The following is a 25,949-nucleotide window of genomic DNA, read 5'->3' as shown; positions in this document are numbered from 1 at the left end:
AACCTAATATAATCCAGAGCTGGTATTAAAGGAAGGTGTCTCAGTGGGTTTTCAGATGCTCAAATACAGTAAGTATGGCGCGGTTTTTCTTTTCTTTTTTTTTTTTTTTTGTAAATTTAAGTTGACCTACTTTCAAAAGCAGAAATATATTTGCCAGGTCAATGAAATCATAAAAGCAAGAATTTGAGAAGTCATTATTAACTACTTCTTGCACTGTTAGCCCAAAGGTTTTGCCTTGGATATCAAAGAAGGGCAGAAGTGTATATAAGTGAATGGAAATGTAGGAGCTTCCAATAATAAATAAATTCTGCCTTTGTATATGTCTTCACAATAGAAATGTATTAGTATATTGTATATACTACATATCTTATATTATTAATATAAACTATACATATTAGTATATATTAGTCACCAATATATAGTATATACGGCATATGTTTATAATGCAATATACCATAAATTATACCCCTCTTAAAAAAACGCATGTTTAAAATAGCATCTGCTGTACCCTGCATGTATAAATATTGAAAGGATAATCTGACTAATAGAAATATATCCTATTAAGGTCCTTAAGCCAGAATTGAAGTGGAAATTTTTCATGTATGCCATGTATGAACAAGACCTGGTAACTTTGAACAAGACCTAGTAACTTTGTTCACCATCATTTCATTGTGAATATGAAAAATATTTTTGCCTAAATATGTTAAGATTAATTCATTTCACCCATATTTTGATACTAATATTATTTTAGATTTCATAGTTGTCACCTGTTTTTTTTCTTGCAAATTCTGGGACAAGATCCAATAAGGAAGAGGGATATAAAAAACATTATATCAGTGGCTGCTACGGGGCGTCTCACACTGCCTTTTCTTGCCTCCAACACTAGGTAGAGCAGTTCCCCCTAATAGTGATTGCAGGCAGAAAGATTTATCACTCAGAACTGTATAGAGGATGTTTAGAACGGTTGTTCAGTGTAGATACACTGAAAAATATTGAGTCTGATTCATATAAGACATGGCAATGGCAGCAATTTTTGCCCACAGCCAGAAAATTGTGACTCTTCTCATGTTTGAGCCGCACTTGCCACTTTTGTTTTTTTTATACATGATCCATTGACGTGATAAACAGCAGTTGCAATATCATAGAGATGCGGCATTATATTATGATGTATTAGCCAAGTGAGTATTAGGCAAAGTAGTCCAGATATGTGATAACCACCTGTTTTACCATGTAATGTACAGCTGAGCATATACTGGTTAAAACATTATTGGCTAAGTAGAATGTAATGACTACATGTAGCCATAAACATAAACCAATCTCCAACTTATGGTATCCCACAATGTTTCCCCCATCCCCTTCCCCTTCACAAGTAGAGGAGATTATATTGGATCAAATTAGCTGCTCGACTGCAAGCCTGGAATACCATCCATTGTGTAATGTACCAGTCTGACAAGTAAAATTGCAATAAGTTTGGAAAAGTATTTCTTTCGTCAAACAGTGAAATTCCCTCAACCATGATTCCATTCCCCACTGATCTCTGAGATTTTCTCATGGTGTCACAATATAACATGCTAATAGAATAGGTTGCTTCTGCAGAATTCCAATATCTAGTATTAAGAACATAAGCCAAATTCTCATCCTCTAGGCAACATTTGATCGGACTGATGTATTGGCATGCTTGATGATAGGCACAAGGGGACTCTTGTAAAGAAGGCTATTTCTATCTTAATTTGTTCCATGCCAATATGTTGCAAGTGTCACTGTGACAAATGTGTATAACACATTTGATCCCATTCCTATACCATTGTGTAAACGTTAAAATTGCCTCTGTTCATTGGAACACTGGGTTATGGACCCAGAGCAACCATTGGGAATATAGTATGCTTATGCCCAGTTATACTTACCACTTGGGACCAAATGGGACCAGGAGAGGACGGGTTTGACATCTAGCAAATTTATTGGTACAAGTAATAGCCTTAATGGCTGAAATCTATACCAGCCCTTAGCTGGAGTAGGTTTCAATTTCTGGTGCATAGACCACCTGCACAAAAAGAGGTGCATCTCTTTTAATAGGTGTAAAGTCTCCTCATTAACACTGGCATACTATATGCTAGTCTTAATAATTTGACCAAATGATGTTCAGAATGAGTTCCATATTAATTTAGCACCTGGGTGATGTTGTGTGTGAATATGTGTATACTGCTCCATAGCTCTCTTCTGTATTGGATCAATGACACAGACAATGCACAGACACAATGTACTGCTACAGTATGGCTGGCCTATGACCCCAGCCTCAAAGTATAGTGAAAATATAAAAACCTAATATGTGAAGCTGTTAACTGATGACTCATCTGAATGCGGTTTTGCAGAACTAAACATTGTTCAAGGCAAGCAATGAATGCATACACATTAATTGAGAGGAAATATGTGTTATTGAAGCAAATGTACAAGTACATAAAAACTCTCCTTGACTGCTAGGTATAAAAAGCAGTGATGCTAGACCTATATGTTTCACTGAAGGGAATTTGTTTAAACGTAGGAAGCATTAAAGTGGAGTGAAAGATGAAATTTATACTCGACTATATCCATCTAATTCTAGGGGAATGATGGAATTTTTCTTTTTAATAAAAACTCTGCTGACATTTTCAGTCATTTCTGGCTCGCAATTTTCCGAAATAGATTAGTGCACAGATTTAAAAATGAGGTAAAGCGATCCCGGCAGATGCTAGGCCTGCAGATTTCAGGAGTTTTCTGCCCCAGGCAAATACAGAAGAAATAAATATATTAGGCACACATGAGAGATGCACCTCAGCTAAATCATATGGTGTTCGCTGCTGCGGCTTGTATTCATGGTTCGGAGGATGTGTACTTAGTTTTAGCTAACGTGAAAATCTAGTAAAGCCTTTGTAAATTTGCTTATTATACAAAGAACATACATGTGCTAAATGTGCTGAATGTTTTCTATAAAATGACATCATCATTTAAATACCATCTTTACATCACATCAGTCATAGTATATTACATATAAATCACAAGATCTCGCTTCGTGGGTTGAGGATGATTCTGAGAAAGGTCACCAATCAACCCAAAAATACACAGGAGGACATGGCCGATGACCAGCAATGAGCTGGGACCACATTCTCCAAGATTACTGTTAATAATACGCTACGCTGACATGGATTAAAATCCTTGGTGATACTTGGATTAGTTATTACAAGCATGGGTTGTTGTGACGCCATCACAACCCGCTAAGGTGAGCAGGCATTCTGTCTTACCCATAGGCCATCGTGCCACCCTGATAATTCTCAAGGATCGGCTCAGGGCTGCCATTTGTTTTTGCATGGATTAAAATCCTGCAGGGAATGCAAGTTCCCCCCTCATCCCAACTCAGAAGCATGGGGTGCTTTTCTGCAGATGGGACAAGACGACTGTACCATATTAAAGGGAGGAGGAATAGGGCCATGTACCTCGTTCCCCCAGTAACAGCATTGAAGATAAGTCGTGGCTGGGTCTTCTAGCATGACAATGACCCAAAACACACAGCCAGGGCAACTAAGGAGTGGCTCCATAAGAGGCATTTCATGTTTAGGAGTGGGCTAACCAGTCTCCAGACCTGTACCCAATCAAAAATCTTTGGAGGGAGCTGAAACTCAATGTAACCAGCTACAGCCTTGAAAGATCTGAAGATGATCTGTATGTTGGATTGGGCCAAAATCCCTGCTGCAGTGTGCACAAACTTGGTGAAGAACTACAGGAAACGTCTGACCTAGGGAGGGAGGGAGGGTTCACACGGTGTAATGTGCCGCGTGATGTGGCACGTCTACTACGCCGCGGGACCCTTTGCGGGCCGTACATGCTCCCTTTGATTTCAATGGGAGCGGGGATCGTATGCGCCGTGCTAGTTTGCGGCAACATCACGGCCGCAAACTAGCGCAGCGCATATGATCCCCGCTCCCATTGAAATCAATGGGAGCGTGTATGGCCCGCAAAGGGTCCCGCGGCGTAGTAGACGTGCCACATCACGCGGCACGTTACACCGTGTGAACCCTCCCTAAGGTTTCTGTACCAAATATGAAATTCTGTTCTCCTATTGTATCTAATACTTATTTTATGCAATAAAATGCAAATTATTTAAAAATAATCCAATGTGATTTTCTGAAATTTTTTTTCGATTTTGTCTCTCACAGTTGAAGTGTGGCTGCGATAAAAATCACAGACCTCTCCATTCTTTATATTTAGGAAAACTTGCAGAATCGCCAGTGTATCAAATACTTATTTTCCCCACTGTATACTGCAGAAAGGTCAACATAGTGGGATCAATAGGTTCAGACAAAAGAAGTGACAAAGAGACTGATGAAAGATCCAGATCTCATTGGACCAGCCTGTGTGATTGTCTTGCTACATACGCTGCAGCTCACTAGCCCTGATGATCCGATTCACTATAGATTGGGAAACACTTTGGACCTGTGCATTTGTTCCTTTGAGCATTCGTATAGCTTTTCTTAGAGCTGGCTCCATTAGCCATCTTACCTACCTAGTTTAGAGGACAGTGGTATGCCCTATTTAGGGAAGGTCTCCACTGAGATCTTTCTACATCCAAATTCCTATATATAGAACAGTGAGGGAGGAGCAGCTCATATAGGCGATTCTGACACTGGTCCATTGAGATCTGGATCTTTTGTCAGTGTCTCTGTCAGCCCTTTTGTCTGAGCCTACTGACCCCACTGTGTTGACCTCTCTGCAATATATGCAAGATCAGCAGTGCTTTAACTCCTGCACTCCCAGCTCTTTAATGTATTACAAATTTATGTGAGAGTCTTCACTAATAGGTTCTGTCTCCTGAGCAATTGGAGATAGGCCACAACATCCATCATCCACCATCTATATCATGGGTCGACTGTTACTGTAGTTCTGCAAGTCCCACCAATGGTTTTCAGGAGTTGGCCTTTCAATGTATTTGTATCTGCCTCTCCTATACTTATCTTTATAGGGGGCTGATTTCTTTTCCTTTTTTGTGGATTGCAATATTAGAATTCTTTTTCTTTGTTCTTTATAAGGAATTTTAAAGACAGTCAATACACAATTGATATCTCTATTTGGCTGGTCATGACACATATTCTTTTAAACAACATTTTCTAATAAAGAATATGTTTTATCTATTTATCTATCTTACAAATCTTGAGAGGTCTATCAATTATCTTTGTGTAGTCTTAGCCTCAACCTACTCTCTGTATAAAAGTTGAATCCTTCAACGGTTGAGGTTACACATTGCGATAAAACTGCTCTTTTTGTTGTAAATTTTGCACTTTTTAAGCCAACGCCAGAAGTGGATTTAGCAATAGGGAGACGTATCAGTGCTTCCTTTATATTTCCCATTACTTTTAAAAAAAAAAATCTTAACTTTGGCTCTAAAAATGCAGCAAAAAAGCAGCTTTTGTAGACTCAACCTTTTGGTTGTCAGCATTCAAGAAATTAAATGGAAATAAAGTGGAACCAAGTCAATATCCCTTATTAGAAAACATGGAAATCCGGTAAATTAGGCTAAGCCTTTGGAAGGTTCACTGTGTCTTAACTGTTCATGGTACACATTAACACCTAGGAACAATAAACACATGGAAATAGTTAAAATTGTTTGGTGGGTTTCTATATTGTTGGCATGACTGACTAAGGGGACGTTCACACTACCGTCGGTGTCCGACAGGTAGTGTCCGCTCCTAGTGTCCGCTCAAAATCTGTCACGGACACTAGGAGCGGACACTAGCTGTGTCCGTGACACCTGTCATTCATCTCAATGGGCATCGGGTGCATTCTTTTGCACTCCGTGCCCGTCCTTCCCTGTCCGCAAGTGAAGATGTCCGACTTCTCAAGCAGACAGAAAAACCCTGCATGCAGGGTTCCTCTGTCCGCTTGAGAAGTCGGACATCTTCACTTGCGGACAGTGAAGGACAGGCACGGAGTGCAAAAGAACGCACCCGATGCCCATTGAGATGAATGACAGGTGTCACGGACACAGCTAGTGTCCGCTCCTAGTGTCCATGACAGATTTTGAGCGTACACTAGGAGCGGACACTACCTGTCGGACACCGACGGTAGTGTGAACGCTCCCTAACTCAGCCCTATTTTCTTGGTAGGACCAACATTAATCACATATTGATGTAATTTCCTAGAGATATCCAAGTTGTGAGTATATATGAGTTACTAAATAATCTGTGAGGGAATGTGGGTAATCATGTGAGGGAATGTGGGTAGTAATATCAATATGAATAGAAATTGATATATTTAATAAGCACTGATCAGTAACTACTTCCACTTGGTTCTATGCGTGCCCGACCTAAACGCTAGATGAAGTCTTATTAATGACCTGTAGATACAAATCACCCATGCTCTCCGCCTGCTGCTATCGCTCTATCTTTCCCTGTATATCCATATGGTGATGGCTTTTCCTACTGCTCTGCTACACTTCTGACTGCTGTAAAATCCTATAAAATAATTACTCACATTAACTATACTGGGCTGTGAAAATCATTTGACTTTAATATGTCTTTTCCCTATTTTTAAGTCCATTGCCTGTTTTTATCATCACTTAGACATTAAATTTTTTTCTCTGTCATGGAGTAATAAATTACCATATTACATGCAGGTACAGTGCTCTTACTACAAATAATCAATTCAGAGCAGCAGGAGAAGCCAGCACCATAAGGATGTACAGGGAAAGATACAGCGATAGCAGCAGGTGGAGAGTATGGGTGATTTATATGTACAGGTCAATAACAAGGCTTCACCCAGCATTTACGTCTGGTATGCATAAAACAAAGTGGCTTCACACCACAGAGTATAATGAGTGGGGGCCCAGGAGATTAAACGTAGCAATGTTTCTACCTGCCATGGTATCGGGACATCTCCCACGATCGCACCGAAGGTGTGCTGTCCCATTAGCGAAGAGCAAAAAGAAAGTGGAAGTAACCACTCAGATGCCATGGTCGCAGTCATCTCTGATCATAGGCAATGCTGCCGGGTCTCTGCTGTATGAAACAGCGCAGACCCGGCAGCTAATGCAGCCACTCTGTTTCCATTGCTAATGGAAGGAATAAAGCAAATAAACGAATAATGTGGTATCAACTTTAGCTTTCCATAACTCCCATCCATACATAGTAATGAACACAGGGAATGCGAACCTAAGTCAATGCAACTTTTATGACATGCAGTATAATACATAATAACATACTGTATAACAATTACGAGTTATATGTCATTCTATTTGTGCACACCCAAAATTGACAGTACAAATGTCAATTGTCCAAATATTGGTTCTTTTCTAATGTCTGCTTATATTTTACCCACCAGCACAATAGCTCTGGTAATAATACTTATTGGAAGAAACGGATTTTGGAGGCTGATCCCTGAGAAGTTGCTGTGATGTCTTGCTGTTTCTGCCATGGGTCAGCGATTAACTCCCTTCCGCATGCTTTTAAGCACTGTTTTCAATATAGAAACCACAGCAAAATAGGGCAGGACACTTCTTTATTCTGAAAAAAAAGTATCCCTCGCTGATTATCTGTCCAAACAATGGGGCTTTGGACAAATCTTTGTCAAATAACTCTGTATGAAGCAGGATTGTGGAGTTGGCAAGACAAGTACACCAACTCTGACTCCTCTTTTTTTCCCCCACAAACTGACTCCAGCTCTGACACTAACTCCTTCACAAATGGCTGACAACCATGGTAAGTCAGAAGTAGTAAAGCTCCTCTAAGGCCCAGATCACATCTGCATTTACATTTCCTTTTGGAGAGTCCGCTTATATTCTATGGGGTCTATTCTGACTCAATAGCTTGACTGTAAGTGTGAGGTTGTGAGAGAGAGCCCTGAAGTCCTCTGTATGTAACCAGTACTCACATCAGATACGTTGTCAGACAGTGTTCAACTCAGCTGAATAGGCGTAGGTAAGATTCCAGATGCTTTATTCTGGGTAAGTCTTGTTAAATCCTTATTACAGCAGGTGAAAAAATGACGAATTTCCAGAGGCTGTGCAGACATGTTACATGCATCAAGATGAACTAACACATACACAGAGAACTGGGAGGAGCTATTACACACAGCTAAGAATACAGGAAGACAGGAGGAACACACCAAAAAGGCAAAACATAATATCACAGATAGATGTCAGTGAATGAACAAGTCCTGGGGCATGACACTCCCCGTCTGAAATCTTTAGATTTCACTGAAAGTAGTATCAAAATAATGTCCTTAGATGTCCATAAGGATGAAACCTGAAAAACAAGAAAATAAACATGCACAATGAACAGTAATAAACAATTAGTCCAAAACTTGTAAACGAAAGTCTTGAAGCTGTAGGCTACAACTAAGAGCTTTGCATAGTGTCCATATAACCAATCTTCGGATCGGGGAAGCCGCAATTTGCCAACACTTCCACCAACCCAAATTGTAATCCAAAAGAGTATTTCAGATTGATGTTCCTTAAGATACTGTCAGTCTCTTGGTGATATACCTCTTGTTGAACACTCCTGATGATGACATGCTCAGCATGTTCGATGTCCGCTGCTGTAGGGTGTTCCGGACACATATGCCAGCCATTACACTTTATCAACCTGTCCTTTGCAAAGCACTGAGCAATGTGACACAGTCGGGCAATGGCTCTCACAATAGATGACCAGGTCGAGAAACGCTTGAAACTATGTGACTTCAGCTTCGTCTTTGGAATCACAGAGGTGTACAGTGTAGAGGTCGTAGGCCTGATTTCCTTGTCAGAGTTGAGATCCACCAAATCATAGACAGTGTTGGTAGGAGTCAAGTAGGAATCATCATATAGGAAACTTGGAGGTGATAGCCACGAATGGTCTAGTGGGTGTGCTGTCGGTGCAGGCCTTGTACCACAGTCAGCTGGGTTAAGTTCTGTGGAGACGTAATGCCACTGATCAGGAGCAGAGAAACGTCTAATACGTTCTACTCTGTTGCCAACATACACATAAAACTGTCTTGTTTGGTTGTGTATATATCCGAGGACGACTCTGCTGTTAGTATAGAATGTAAATGAATCAATGTCAATGTCCATTTCACCTTCAATTACTTTGGCAATTTCTACAGCTAGCACGGCTGCACAAAGTTCGAGTCGTGGAACAGAGTGGGCAGATTTAGGAGTCAGTTTGGTCTTACCTAGGACGAATCCACAGCATGGCTCATGATTGGCTCCTAATGTCCTCAGATAGGCCACTGCAGCTATAGCTTCCACCGATGCATCAGAGATGTGGATTTCCTTCCTGACTGCAGCTGAAAGGGAACCAGGCACATAACAACGTGGAACCTGGAGTTTTTCCAATACTTCCAAAGATCTTTTCCATTTTTCCCACTTTTGTTGTTTCTCAGCAGGCAGTGGAGTGTCCCAGTCTCTGTTCTCAGTAGTAAGCTGTCTTAGCAGTAGCTTGCCTTGAATGGTGATGGGGCCTATGAAACCAAGAGGATCATAAATGCTGTTCACCACAGATAAAACTCCTCGCTTGGTAAAAGGTTTGTCACAGGCTGACACTTGGAATGTGAATATGTCTTGTCCAATGTTCCACCGCAGTCCTAGGCTACGTTGCATAGGAGGAGTATCGGAACTGAGATCAAGGTCTTTCAGGTTGACTGCATGGTCATCAGAGGGAAATGCTTCCATTACCTCCGGATTATTGGAGATGATCTTGTGAAGTCTGAGGTTTGCTACAGATAACATTTCCTGTGTCCTGGAAAGAAGGTCAATCGCTTCTTCACTTATGGGTAAAGATTTAAGACCATCATCAACGTAGAAGTTCCTTTCAACAAACTGACGAGCGTCAGACCCATACTCTTTCTTGCCTTCCTGAGCAGTCCTTTTTAGTCCATAGATCGCTACTGCAGGGGATGGACTATTGCCAAAGACATGCACTTTCATGCGGTAGTCTATGACTTCGTTGTTGACATCATTATCTTTGTGCCATAGGAACCTGAGATAATTTCTGTTGTCTTCCTTCACTATGAAGCAATGAAACATCTGCTGGATATCAGCCATCACTGCGACAGGTTCTTGTCTGAAGCAGATTAGGACTCCTATGAGGCTATTATTTAGGTTAGGACCAGTAAGGAGCAGGTTGTTGAGAGAAATGCCTTCACACTGAGCGCTAGAATCGAACACAACCCTGATTTGGTCAGGTTTGCGAGGGTGATATACGCCAAATGATGGAAGGTACCAGCATTCTTCTCCTTCCTTTAGTGGAGGTGCAGGTTTCGCATGATCTCTCTCAAATACCTTCTGCATGAAACCTACAAAATGTTTCTCCATCTCTGGTTTCCTCTTGAGGGTACGTTTAAGAGACGAAAGTCTATGAACTGCTTGCTTCCGATTGTTTGGTAGTTTTGATCTCGGAGAGCGGAAGGGTAAAGGTGCAACCCAGCTGTTGGAGTCGTCTTGAGTGAATTCCTCAGCCATAAGTTTGAGAAATTCCTTATCTTCCATGGACGGTGCCAACTTGTTGTCATCACTTGTAGTATTGAAAACTGTTAATCCAAGGGTGTCATCCCAGGGTAAGGAAGTGTTCACGTTGTCTTGATGACTGTGCAACCACTTACTGTTGCTTATTTTCTCTTTCACTTGATAGTGATGTGGACATGGCTGGAAATAAGAACTGCGACCATTTGGTAAGATATGCGTCTTAAATCTTGGTGGGCCTTTTCATCATATCTATGCAGACATTGCCTATGATAACCCATCCTAGATCAAGGCGCTGGGCAAATGGTGCATCATGTGGTCCATCAATTTGTTGGCGTACTTTATGTAGTCTGAGAACGTCTCTACCTAGCAGAAGTAGAATATCTGCATGTTTGTCAAGGGCTGGTATTTCATCAGCTATAGCGCTTAGATGAGGGTGATGAAAGGCTGCCTCTGGTGTGGGTATCTCCTCTCTGTTGAATGGTATCTGATTGCACTCAACAAGCGTGGGTAAAGGTATTTCCAGATTGCCTTTGAGAGAAGCTATTATGAGTCCACTGGCTCTTCTCCCAGAAACCTCTGATATGCCACTACACGTACCCAAGGTATAAGAATAAGTATCTCCCTTTAAGTTGAACAGATCAAAGAGTTCTGATCTTGCAAGTGATCGATTGCTCTGGTCGTCCAAGATGGCATACACCCTCAACGTCTTTTCTGGCTGACTCTTGGGGTATATGTTGACTAGGCAAATCTTTGCACAGGACCTGTCACAAAGGTCTTCTCCGCAGACTTCTGTACATGAAGAAGATACCATGGGAATATTTGTTGCTTGATCAGTGTTCTCCCCGCCATGCTCTGTTGGGGGAAGGGAAACTGTAGGTGGCGAGGCACTAGGTTGGGATGGATGAAGAGCTTGTACGTGGTCTTCGCTGCCACACTCTATACACTTGATAGCGATTTTACAGTCTTTAGCAATATGTTCGGTAAAGGCGCAACATTTGAAACATATACCAAATTGCTTTAGAAGCTCTATACGTTCCTGGATTGGTTTCCTCCTGAAGCCAATACACTTCTTGAAGGGATGAGGCTTCTTGTGAATAGGACACAGGCGATTAGGATTTTCTACCTTTATGCCTTCTATATTCTTGCCACTGCTTACTTCTGGGGCAGGTGTAGGAAGAATGTCGGTCTTTTTTACTGAAACTGGACCTCTGCGACTTCTGTAGCTAGAATGTGAGCTGCCATATTTAACAGGAGGTGAACCAGGGACGCTGGGTTCACCATAGGAAAAGCTTGGGTCATTCTTGGATTCTGCAATATTCTTGATAAACTCACAGAAGTAGGAAAATGGAGGAAAGGAGACTTGATTCTCATTTTTGTACCTTGACCCAACTGTAGTCCACCTTTCTTGAATATTATAAGGCAACTTGGCGACTATTGGGTTTATGCCACGAGCAGTATCCAGGTAACTGAGGCCTGGTAGGTGAATGTCTGCCTTAGCTAGTAGAAGCTCCATGAGTAGGTCACTGAGCTCTTGGAATTTCTGGTTATCTTTGCCAGATATCTTTGGAAACTCTTGCAATCGTTTGAACAGAGCATTCTCTATTGCTTCGGGACTGCCATAAGTTTTCTCCAGTCTTTCCCAAGCAGCAGTGAGGCCTGCTGTGGGGTTGTGAATGTGGACAGTTCTGAGTCTTTTTGCACGTTCTGCGGGCCAAGCCACCGAATGAGCAAGTCTAATTCTTCGGCTGCAGTAATGCCGAGGTCATTAGTTGTGGTTTTAAAGGTGCATTTCCATCCTCTATAGTTCTCAGGTTGGTCATCAAACCTTATAAGTCCAGTTTTCATAAGCTCACGGCGAGCCATGTACCTTGCAAACTCAGACATGTCTGTTCTCTCTGACTTTACATATTGAATCGCTGGCTGAGTAGCGGTGTTTACATTATTAGTGGGGTTCTGGTTAACAGACATGAGTAGAAATGGTTCTGCATAGGCATTCAGCCTAGGAGCTAGCTTAAAGTCCATAGGTTTAGCCACATGTGGGTGTGAAACTGTATGGTTACTTACAGCCTGGTGGTATGGTAAGACATTGGTATTTGTCTGCGTATCGGTACATTGAATTTGCTGAGCTGTAGAGCTTTGGGGATCCATGAAGGAAGAAGAAACTGTATGCTGGATTGGCAGGACATTATGTTGAGCTTGAATGCGGTGTGCTGCAGAAGATACTGTGCCCTGTTGCTCTGTGGAGATGTCATTTTTGACAGGAACATTTGTGGCAAATAAGGGTTCACTGTTTTGGCTTAGCACATAGTCTCTTGTGCGCTTGAGGGGATCCTCGGCCTCCACATCACTCAGACTAATGCTGTCGCTTTCACTTCCGCTGACGGCCTGCTCAAAAACCTTTAACCTTGCCATGGCTGTAGCGTGTTCACACTGTTTTTCTAGAGCTTCCAACTCTGCCCTCTGCTGAGCTGCGCTAGCTTCCATGGCTGCCTTCTCCTGGGCTGCTTTGGCTTCCATGGCTGCCTTCTCCTGGGCTGCTTTGGCTTCCATGGCGGCCTTCTCTTGTGCAAAGGCCGCCTGTATCTTAGTAGCTTCTGCCTCTGCACGTGCTTTTATAAGTTGCTCAGTGAGTGTAGAGGATTTTGAGGACCGCGACTTAGATGTGTGTTTTGAACGTCTGGTAGACTCAGAAACATGGGATGCCATTTCTTGCAGTTGCGCAATTCTTGACTCTGTCCTTAACTTAGCTTCATGCACTAGGTGGTTCCTTTCTGAACAGAGGTGTTGGAATCTTTGCAATTCTTCTAAAGAGTCGTCTGTAGCTAGTGCTTTCAATACACTTTGATATTCGCCAGCTATTTCCTCATAATGTCCATGAATAGCACATAGCTGTTGCAGAGCTCCCTCTAGTGGTGATGCACTGTGTGCAGGCAAGCACATTGCAGACATGTGAGACTGTATTTTCTGCCACCATTTTGAGAGTTCAGAGGAAAGTTCATGCTTTAAACATTCTAGATTCTCTCTAACTTTCCAAGTAGGTTTAACAAGGTGTTTAGTCTTTACACTGGGCTGCAGATCCTTGTCCATGCTACTTTCAGGGTTGCCTTCAGCCATGATACAATACAGGATGAGCTATACTGGAGTGAAATGGCTGCTTGCTAGAAAGTTCTATGGAGAGGGGATGCAGGTTACACACTGCTATTTCCTTCTGAATCTGCAGGTAACTTGCTGTGACTGGATCTTGAAATGTAGTGAGCTGTCTCACAGCTGAATCTAGGAGTCTTTATACATCATTTTTTCACTATTCTGACTCAATAGCTTGACTGCAAGTGTGAGGTTGTGAGAGAGAGCCCTGAAGTCCTCTGTATATAACCAGTACTCACATCAGATACGTTGTCAGACAGTGTTCAACTCAGCTGAATAGGCGTAGGTAAGATTCCAGATGCTTTATTCTGGGTAAGGGCTCGTTCACATCTGCGTTGTTCGGTCCTTATTGCAGGTTTCCGTTTCCTGCATAAAACAGATGCAGGAGACGGAAGCCTGCAGGAGACTCTCACCCATTCATTTGAATGGGTGAGAAAGCTGTCCGGCCGTGCGCGGCAGTGAGCGTTTTGCGCTCTCCTCCGCGAAACCGGGTTTTATAATCCGGACACAGAGTCGGACATTCACTACTCTGTGTCCGGATAAAAAAATCCGGTTTCGCGGCGGAGAGCCTAAAACGCTCACCGCCGCGCACGGCCGGACCCGGTCTATGGTTTCCGTCTTCTGCCATGCAGAAGACGGAAACCATAGTACGGAGACATGAACGCAGGTGTGAACCCAGCGTAAGTCTTGTTAAATCCTTATTACAGCAGGTGAAAAAATGATGAATTTCCAGAGGCTGTGCAGACATGTTACATGCATCAAGATGAACTAACACATACACAGAGAACTGGGAGGAGCTATTACACACAGCTAAGAATACAGGAAGACAGGAGGGACACACCAAAAAGGCAAAACATAATATCACAGATAGATGTCAGTGAATGAACAAGTCCTGGGGCATGACAGGGTCTATGTGGTTTCCACTCAGTTTCTGCACAAAAAATGCGGAGTGAAAAGTGCTGCTTGCAGGAATTTTCTTTCCACATATTTTATACAGATAGGCGAACGGGATGGCCCAAACGCAGATGTGAACTGGGCCTAATTCATTAAAAAGCTAGTTTTCAAATAACAGTGAATATGCATCATCAGAGTCAGAATCAGTACCTCTGACTGGTCCTGACTCCATGACTCCAACTCTGACTCCATAGCCTTGGCATCAAAATATGCCTAGTGTATATTTTGTTGCAAAAATTTCTGCAGTCTGCCAATGAACCATCCTGATTCAGATGAATGGAATTGCTTTTTCAGCCTAAGACATTTCTACGGCTAATCTGTCCTGTGTTACAATAACCTTGTTAAATAACTTATATAAATAACTTATAATGTCTCATTTGTCTCCAGCCATGCCTTTCCATGAACAGGGACATTCCATGACAAAAAAAAATATCATATGAATAAAAACTGTTTAGTTAAAGTAAAGCACTTTATGTAAATACTTTCCTTTACTATTAATTATGTGCTGATTGGATATACCGTATTTTCCGGACTATAAGCCGCACATAAAAACCTACGATTTCCTCAGAAATCGTAAGTGCGGCTTATAGTCCGGTGCGGCTTATATATGGATGGAAGCGGCGGCAAAGACTGCGTGCCGCTTCCATACATACATAAAAGGCACCGTAAGGGTGCATTCACACTACCGAACGCCGGCGTGTATCACAGCCGTACACGCCGGCGTTACAGCAGGGCTGCCGGACACTTCCTATTCATTTCTATGGGAGCCGGCATGCGAGCGCTCCCTATAGAAATGAATGGAAAAAAGCAGTCCATTCATTTCTATGGGGAGCGCTCGCATGTCGGCTCCCATAGAAATGAATAGGAAGTGTCCGGCAGCCCTGCTGTCACGCCGGCCTGAAACAGAACGTGAAACTTACCCAGCGGTGCAGGGCGGGCGGGCGGGCATTCAGGCCTCCTCTGCCTCCGATGTTCCGTCCTTCTCCTCCGGCGCTCGCTGATAATGGCCGGGGCGCATGCGCAATATCATAATGCTTCTACTGCGCATGTGCCCTGGCCATTATCAGCTTGCGAGCGCCGGAGGAGGACAGAACATCGGAGGAAGAGGAGGCCTGAATGCCCGCCCACCCTACACCGCTCGGTAAGTTTGACATTCTGTTTCAGGCTTTTATTTTAAAATGGGTGGGGGGGGGAGTAGTTTAACCTAACGTTTACGGTTGGGCTCTATCAGCATGATTTTGCTGATAGAGCCCCTCCTCGCCTGCCGAGCGCTTCCAATAGAAGCGGCTGGCACGCGGGGGGTTAAGCAGCTGCTGGCAAAGTCTGCCTGCCGCCGCTTTCAATAAGATATAATGCGCACCGGACTGCGGCTTATAGTCCGGTGCGCCTTATATATGAACCGAGACGGACTATAAGGCGCTCATGGGCAATGCGGCTTATAGTCCAGTGCGCCTTATAGTCCGTAAAATACGGTATATGTAGCCTGTAATGAACACGGGATACTGTGAAAGCACATTCATATACATGTAATGCTAAGAGAAGTATTGCAAGATGATGATGATCCATCATCAGTATAGAGTTAAATAAAATGTGATCTTTTTCTCTATCCCATCATCTTTGGTTTGTACTTCTTTATGCCTCATATAACCTACTCTCCAAATGCCATCCTAACCTTGTGGGAATCAGTGCCTGTATCTATGGCTTGATGTAAAGACTCCTTGCAGATGTCAGCAAAATACGTCCCCCTTCATTGACCACAAAGTTAATTAAAAGTGTTTGTCTCTGCTGTCTACTATAAATGATGGTCTGCTACTAAATTTATATTAAGCAAGGCTTAAAACTTTACAAAACTCTGCCGCTCCTGTATATGTGTAAGCCAGGCTTTCATCACAATGTATATTTTATCTTTATTGGGTAATATATTTGATATTTGTAAAGTGTATAAACAGGATGCAGAGATGTGATGAAAATATTCCTGTTATTTTCAATTACCGCAGCACAAGGTTGCTGAATACGTTATACTTGTACCCATGGGGTATCATGTACAAATTTATAGACTATGTCAAGCTTCCATATTTCTATTCATTATGAGAGCTAAAGTTAAAAATCAATGAAAGGTAATATTCATTAAAAACTACAATATACTTACTATAATTTATTGGAAGTTAGGTAACTGTAATGGAGGAGGCAGTATGGGGACTAGTTTCATAAACATTGTCTTGACTGGTTTTCTCCTGTAGTTAGTCTTTTCCTCGATATGTGTGATACTTGTATTCATTGACGCTCCTTGGCCAATTGTGTTTGTCTATAGGGCAGTAAGACATAGCCATTATCTAAGATTCTACTAGAAATGCATTGTTTTTTCCAGCACTGCCCATCTTACAATGACACATTCTTGGAAACCATTGCAGCCTTGGATGACAAACAATGTGCAGGACCGATCATTTGACCCTGTGCTGTACAGGAAACTAACAAAGTTATTAAGGATTTCCAGCTAAGTGAAACTCTTTGATCCCTGTGGCTACTGAACTCACTTCTATAAACTGCTGCTGTTTAAACTGAGAATGAATCTCTAAAAAAAACTCCAATATAAAATGTAAAAATTATCTAATCTGAGAGGATAAAATAATATTTTAGTTGCTTATATAGCACCAGCATATTCCAGAGCGCTGAACACCAGTCACATAATTTCTGGTCTCCAATGGGGTTCACAATTTTCCCTGTTTCAGACATGCAAACTAGGGTCAATATTATAGAAAGCTATTAAACCTAAAAGTGTGTTTTTGGGGGTAAGTGGTAATGGTAGCAACTGGACAAAACCATAGAACACAATAAGCAAATCCCATGAAGTTATCTTTGGTCACATTCCAATTCAGGATCTCATGGCTATAAGGCAACAATGTTTACCACTAAATAATGAAGCTAATTGCTACAAATAACAGTTTCCACTGCATCCAATAAAATGCCTTGCAAAAATATTGCACTACATGACTTTTGTAAAGCTTAAATTTATCACTGAGCTATAAGATTGTTCAGGGGTCCCACCACTGGTACCACAACCAATCACTGAAGAGGGATTTGAATGTATTGGTAGCTGACTATGGCCCCAATCAGTAGGTCTGGGTAAGACCATTCCTCTTTTTACCTGGAGCATGGTTATTTTGTGCACTGAAATTAGTGATATTCTTTGACCGTCTTAAAAATGTATTATTAGAATTTATATTAAAAGTTAAGTTTTATAGTTCTTTGGGTCCTCTGCTTCTGACAATAAATATTAGACCTAGCGGGAAAGTAATGCATACAACTGCCTAGAACAAAAATGATCATGTATCTTTATTGGGAGGTAAATATAGCATACAAATACAATTTAAAATGTTCACTGACACACTGGATAAAAAGGACTGCTCACCCCAGGACAGCCCAAACATTAGTATCACCTTGAAATTGGCTCTCAGGGATGAATAGTAAATCTAATGAAGTCAGGTTTCAGTATAGTTACAAATAATGCAATAAGCTCAACAAGAAACAAGAAAAGTGCTATAGTGCAAGATATGACAAACCTAAAATAGCCCAAATCTAAATTACGAGGAGTAACTCAAAAGTTTAAGTAATATTGGCCTATATGGTAACAGGGGTCTATGCTGGGTCAGCATCCAAGTCAACAAGCATTTTGGCATACTTGCCTTCATCTGGGGGTGATAGCCAGTTAACGCCCTTCTATATGTGGTCCAAACAATGAAGGTGATTAAATGACTCACCGTTATACTGTATGGTGCAGCCCATGCCACATGTTGGTTCCATTTCCTGAACTCAGTGTCCTTGTCACTCTACAACTTAGCCCACATTAGCACATTTTTATGCAATCTACTAGATTGCCAGATACTGTATCTAACATTGCGTTGGGTCAGTACTGCACTTATCCTTGTAACGTATTACTTTTTACATCATACTGTTTCACTCATTTGGCAGAGCTCCAAAAAGCTAAGGAAGTAAGAATTATGGAAAAACTATCTACAAACTATCAATATTAGCTTTTAATGAACATCTGTCATTGCTATATGAGTTAGAAACAATCCTTGTTAATAATGTAGTCTCTCTTGGGAAATGTAAAGAGCAGAAAATAGAAGATCTGCCTAACTCTGTAAACATACCGTATTTTTCGGACTATAAGACGCACCTAGGTTTTAGAGGAGGAAAATAGGGAAAAAAAATTTTGAAGCAAAAACTGGTAAAATATTTAATATATGGGAGTTGTAGTTTTGCAACAGCTGCAAGGCCACATTGACAGGTGACCCTGCAGCTGTACGGGGACGCATAGAGCGTTTTTTTGCGGGGCCAGCTGTACTTTTTAGTTATACCATTTTGGGGGATATCTATTGCTTAGATCACCTTGTATTGAAAAAAAAACAGGAGGTGATTTAGAACTTTTATTTATTTCATATTTTTAAAGTTTTTTTTTTTTTTTTTTACTATTTTATTCCCCCCCGGGGGCTTGAACCTGCGGTCACTTGATCGCAAGTCCCATGGACGGCAATACAACTGTATTGCCGTCTATGGGACATTCTGTCTATTAGTATTACGGCTGGTCCTAGGCCCAGCCGCAATATTAATATATAGCAGTGACAGACCCGGGAGCCTCATTAGGCTCCCGGCTGTCACCCGAACAGGTCGGCTCCTGCGATATCGCCGCGCAGGAGCCGGCCTGCAACTTTACAGGTACGGGGCCGGTGGGGACCGGCCCTGGGGGAGAAGAGGCCACCGATACTGACCCGGCATCCGCTGTACTAGAGAGGCGGATGCCAGGGAGGGATAGACGCCGGGGCCTGAGACATCGCTACGATCCTCTGCCCTGCATGAAGCCAGCGGCGGGGGCACGGAGGAGCCCCTGCCGCTGCTGGCTTCATGCGGGGCAGAGGAGCGCAGCGATGTCTCAGGCCCCGGCACCTGTAATGGCGTCTATCACTTGCCGGCTTCCGCCTCTCTATTACAGCGGATGCCAGGCGCCACCTTCAGACTATAAGACGCACCCTTCTTTTCCCCCAAAATTTTGGGGAAAAAAAGTGCGTCTTATAGTCCGAAAAATACGGTATATATGATGGAGAAGACATGACTTTTACAAGTTACATTCTCTGTTATTTAGAAGTGATGCCACTCCAGCAAGGCATTTAATTGTCAGTATGTGAAAGAAGCTGTTGAAAGGGTCAACCAGGATTGGAAAAGGGGTCTGAATTTTTGTCCAGAAACTGCATTTATCTTGTCAAGTGAATGGGTCTACAGCATGGGCTTAAAGGGGTTGGTTATCCAACTTTCAAAAATTATCTGAAAATACGTCTGCAACTTTACTAAAGTACTCACTGTTCTCTTGTGCACCCCTTGCCTGGCTTTATTTTACTTGCTGCTCCTTCTATTGCTGTTATTTACATGTGGTGAATCTGACGGACAAACTTCATTTCCCATGATTCATCTCCCTGCTCTCACTCTCTGAGTACCCCTCCCTTCTCCACTCTTCTCTGTAATAAAATTACAGGTAATAAATCACTCCCACATCCCAGGTTACATGCTGCTGTGATGCACACAGTAATGTCACAATACTAGGTTAATGCACACAGTAAAGTCACAGTATTAAGATAATAAACACTGTAATGCCACAGTAGAGGGATAATGCAGAAAATCATGTCCAAGTACAGGAATGATGTCACAATCGCAGGACAATGCACACAGTGATGTTATAGTACTGTTATAATGCACACAGTGGTATAACACTACAGAGACAATATACACAGTGGTGTCACAGTACAGGGATAATACACACTATGACATCATAGCACAAAGATAATATAAACTCCAAAAGATTACCGTGTGCACTGTGATGTGACAGCATATAAAGAAAGTCATTTTAATGATGTTACATGCAGACATAATGGTGTCCCAGTAAAGGAAAGGAAACATATTCAGTTTTTCAGATCATTTTCCATCATCCACAGTTATCACTAATTGTACCCTAGTTCTCAGTGGAAATCGCCCCCTTATTTGTTGGCTCCTATAGCAGCTGCTATGTCTCTTACTTTGGTTGTTACATCCATGGGCTGCGCTGTAACATTAGACACATCCAGTGGAATAGAAACACACTGTTTCTGGACAAAAAATCAGACCATTCCAATCCTAGTCAAAGCCCTTTAAATTCTGCAGGATTAGACTTGAGCCTTTATAAATATTTATGAGCACACACATATTGTCCACCTACATTGCCAGATGTATATTCTGATCTGATGACTGGTTAAGGACTTATTACCACATTTTTCGATAAGACACGGAAGACACATATTTGGGCAAGAAAAATAGAATCATGACCTACATTTTGATGGTCCATTACAACGGTCATGTGAATAGCTCCCATAATTGAATTTAATGCTGCTGTGTGACGTCCTTTAAAACATGGTCATAATTCACTGTTGTGTGAATGTAGCTTTAAAAGGGGGCTAATAAAAAGTTAAGGATGGGAGAGCAGAGCTAGCATTGGGATCCCAAAAGCTGGTTATCCCCTCCTACCTGTAAGGATATATAAACTGATAAGAGGCGTTTTACAGCTTTTTTTCCTGTCCCTCTCTGGATTGAAGAAGAGAAACTGTCAGTCACCTTTTGGTACTGGTTGTGCGTGGTGTGTCATCTGTTTTTGTTATATGTTAAAAAAAAAAAAGAAATGTTAGAAAAGTAAAAAACAATAAATAAAAAATGAATAAAAATAAATAAATAAATAAATAAATAATAATAATAAAAGAGAAGAAAATTATTTTTTTCTATATACCACATTTGTTAGTGGTTAATGTTGCATTGTAGTAAGGCACAGTTCCAGGTTATGTGACGTGCTGTTGGGGTCCATTAGTCACATTCCGGGGTGTACAACTCCATGACTGTTGCCCTAAAAGTTTGGAATAATGATCAATAAATGCTGGAAATGATTCCCGCCCATTAAAGGACAAGTTGCTTCCATGTGTTTATTTGATAAGGTGGGCCTACTTATAGTTTGGTATATAAAGGGGACTTGTGCAGTCAAGATGACACACTATTTAACGTATAGGTATTGAGTTACATTTATCATTGCTCATGCCCAGGAGGAAAAGCCGGCAGAAAATCTTCTTGGCACACCACTTTGAAAAGTTGCTTTCTCTGATATTGCAACATGACTGCTTTAAATTGCCCTTTAAAAAAAGATAACAGTGTAAAGGACATCTTCATCTCAGAAAACCCAGGGTGACATCTGTAAACAGTTAAATGGGATAAAATAAATGGGATTCCTGCTTATCGTAACTTTTCATATTGCTAATCTGGTAGATTCAGTTTGAGAATATTTCTCTATTCTGCAATTTCTGAAGTTATGGTAGAAAGTTATCTACTGTACGCTGTTCCGTAATGAGCTGTAAAATGATAATGCAGAAAAATGACAACCCCAAGTGTCCTCTAATAAAAACTACCCCTTCCATGTGCCATATTAGAGAATCTTGGCATCATGGAGGGGGTTGACTCTCCTTTGCCATCACTTTACATGGTTAGTCATTCATATGAATGTATGACCAGATAAAGCTTTACTACCACAAAAGATCCACTTTGTCCAGTACCCGCAATATCCATTCAGCCTCAACTGCAACAATTTTCAACAATACAGTTGATTACTGCAACAGGGTCTATGTATCCTTTCCCCTCCATTCACCTTCTTTAGGACTGCAGCCTATCATAGATAAATAGCCTAAGCCTAAACATCCTAAGCCTAAGGATCCATTGCAGATGGAGGCACGGAATGGGAGTCATATTTTTCCTTTATATCTTTAGGTATAGTATTTAATTTGAGTGCACTGTTACTGGGACATAAGGGCATAGATGGAGCAGATATCTTCATTTGCATGGGTGCTCAAATATTTATTGGTAGACAATGTATTACTAACAGGGGCATGCTGAGGGAACATTATTAGTAGAGATGAGCGAACACTAAAATGTTCGAGGTTCGAAATTCGATTCGAACAGCCGCTCACTGTTCGAGTGTTCGAACGGGTTTCGAACCCCATTATAGTCTATGGGGAACATATACTCGTTAAGGGGGAAACCCAAATCTGTGTCTGGAGGGTCACCAAGTCCACTATGACACCCCAGGAAATGATACCAACACCCTGGAATGACACTGGGACAGCAGGGGAAGCATGTCTGGGGGCATAAAAGTCACTTTATTTCATGGAAATCCCTGTCAGCTTGCGATTTTCGCTGGCTAACTTTTCCCCATAGGAATGCATTGGCCAGCGCTGATTGGCCAGAGTACGGAATTCGACCAATCAGCGCTGGCTCTGCTGGAGGAGGCGGAGTCTAAGATCGCTCCACACCAGTCTCCATTCAGGTCCGACCTTAGACTCCGCCTCCTCCGGCAGAGCCAGCGCTGATTGGCCGAAGGCTGGCCAATGCATTCCTATTGGTAGCAGTGCTGAGCCAGTTCTGCTCAACTACACCCTGTGTCGGTCAGCCCATCTGATATAGCAGAGCCGAGTGTGCACACTCGGCTCTGCTACATCAGATGTAGCAGAGCCGAGTGTGCCGGTCAGCCCATCTGATATAGCAGAGCCGAGTGTGCACACTCGGCTCTGCTACATCAGATGTAGCAGAGCCGAGTGTGCACACTCAGCTCTGCTACATCTGATGTAGCAGAGCCGAGTGTGCACACTCGGCTCTGCTATATCAGATGGGCTGACCGGCACATCAGATGTAGCAGAGCCGAGTGTGCACACTCGGCTCTGCTACATCTGATGTGCCGGTCAGCCCATCTGATATAGGAGAGCCGAGTGTGTGATTTAGCAGAGCCGAGTGTGGATATAGGAATCCATAGGAATGCATTGGCCAGCGCTGATTGGCCAGAGTACGGAATTCGACCAATCAGCGCTGGCTCTGCTGGAGGAGGCGGAGTCTAAGATCGCTCCACACCAGTCCCCATTCAGGTCCGACCTTAGACTCCGCCTCCTCCGGCAGAGCCAGCGCTGATTGGCCGAAGGCTGGCCAATGCATTCCTATTGGTAGCAGTGCTGAGCCAGTTCTGCTCAACTACACCGTGTGCCAGTCAGCCCATCTGATATAGCAGAGCCGAGTGTGCACACTCAGCTCTGCTACATCTGATGTAGCAGAGCTGAGTGTGCATAAGGGTTCTAGTGCACCCTCGGCTCTGCTACATCTGATGTAGCAGAGCCGACTGTGCACACTCGCCTCTGCTATATCAGATGGGCTGACCGGCACACGGTGTAGTTGAGCAGAACTGGCTCAGCACTGCTACCAATAGGAATGCATTGGCCAGCCTTCGGCCAATCAGCGCTGGCTCTGCCGGAGGAGGCGGAGTCTAAGGTTGGACCTGAATGGAGACTGGTGTGGAGCGATCTTAGACTCCGCCTCCTCCAGCAGAGCCAGCGCTGATTGGTCGAATTCCGTACTCTGGCCAATCAGCGCTGGCCAATGCATTCCTATGGATTCCTATATCCACACTCGGCTCTGCTATATCAGATGAGCTGACCGGCACATCTGATGTAGCAGAGACGAGTGTGCACACTCGGCCCTGCTACATCTGATGTAGCAGAGACGAGTGTGCACACTCGGCTCTGCTATATCAGATGGGCTGACCGGCACACGGTGTAGTTGAGCAGAACTGGCTCAGCACTGCTACCAATAGGAATGCATTGGCCAGCCTTCGGCCAATCAGCGCTGGCTCTGCCGGAGGAGGCGGAGTCTAAGGTTGGACCTGAATGGAGACTGGTGTGGAGCGATCTTAGACTCCGCCTCCTCCAGCAGAGCCAGCGCTGATTGGTCGAATTCCGTACTCTGGCCAATCAGCGCTGGCCAATGCATTCCTATGGGGAAAAGTTTATGTCACAAAAATCACAATTACACACCCGATAGAGCCCCAAAAAGTTATTTTTAATAACATTCCTACCTAAATAAAGGTTATCCCTAGCTATCCCTGCCTGTACAGCTATCCCTGTCTCTTAGTCACAAAGTTCACATTCTCATATGACCCGGATTTGAAATCCACTATTCGTCTAAAATGGAGGTCACCTGATTTCAGCAGCCAATGACTTTTTCCGATTTTTTTCGATGCCTCCAGTGTCGTAGTTCCTGTCCCACCTCCCCTGCGCTGTTATTGGTGCAAAAAAAGCGCCAGGGAAGGTGGGAGGGGAATCAAATTTTTTTGGAGTTTGCCACGTGATGTTCGATTCGAATCGAACACATCGAACAGCCTGATATCCGATCGAACATGTGTTCGATAGAACACTGTTCGCTCATCTCTAATTATTAGCAATCACCTGACTTTACTAGTAGTCTCTAGCTTTAAACGCCGCCATAATAACAGCATAATGCTTAGTTTAATATATTACCAACATACACAAGGCTCTTAGGCATTATGCAGCTGCAGATACTGTCATTCAACAATGGCACCAGAGATACAACATTTCTGAAACTTGGCTAGATTCCAAAATATATCACAGCGCTTAGAACTTAGCTCCCAGTGCCATGTAACAGGAATTGGAATGTGCCACTATCTCATCTTCTGCTGACACTGCCCATCCCTATGTTGGCATGTTAAGCAGTGCACAAAGGAACATATAATGGAGTGATTAATTATATTTGTCATGAAATGCAGATCACAAACAGAGCTATACATAAACCAAATAACTCAAAAGAATATAGTAATGTTATACTCTGTCGCCCCTATTATAAACTGCAAAAGTAATACATCATACAGTTTCCATGCAACAATGCTGCACAAAGCCAAAGTACAGTAAAATACCGTTATATTTGTGCTAAAACAAACTGTGCCTAGTCATATTATAGCGTTTGTATTAGTAATAGCAAGAGATTAGGAAGAGCAAGAGCACTTCCAATGATTGAGAAAAGTGATGGACCCAAATGAACCAGGAGCAGTGTTCTGTGTGTGCAAAGCATCAAGGTAGCCAGGTATGTGAAGGAGTTACAGATTTCACAGCAAAAAAAAAAAAAAACATTTTAAAAACTGTCTAAGGCGGGGCCCCATGGGCCAGAAACGCTGTGATTTGCCCGTGGCGTAAATGCCGCGGGAAAAATCGCGGTGTTTTACAGTAACTGCAAAGTGGATGCGAATCCCATGCCCACTTAAAACCACAGCACAGACACGCCGCGATTTTCCAAAACTGATGCAGTTTTGGAAATTGCAGGATGTCAATTATATCGACGGAAACACCGGTGGCTTTTCGTGAATATAATGGTAACAGAAAAAGTCTGCAGAGGTAAACTCCATGAACTTTCTGATTAACGTGCTGTGGGAAGAACCGCAATGAATTCCCGCCGTGGTTTTTCCCGCAGTGCTTTGACCCTGTGAATTGTCTCGTGG

The sequence above is a fragment of the Leptodactylus fuscus genome, chromosome 3 (assembly GCF_031893055.1).
Source record: "Leptodactylus fuscus isolate aLepFus1 chromosome 3, aLepFus1.hap2, whole genome shotgun sequence".
In the NCBI taxonomy this organism is placed as follows: Eukaryota; Metazoa; Chordata; class Amphibia; order Anura; family Leptodactylidae; genus Leptodactylus; species Leptodactylus fuscus.
The sequence above is the reverse complement of the archived record's forward strand: the minus strand, read 5'-3'. Positions refer to the sequence as shown.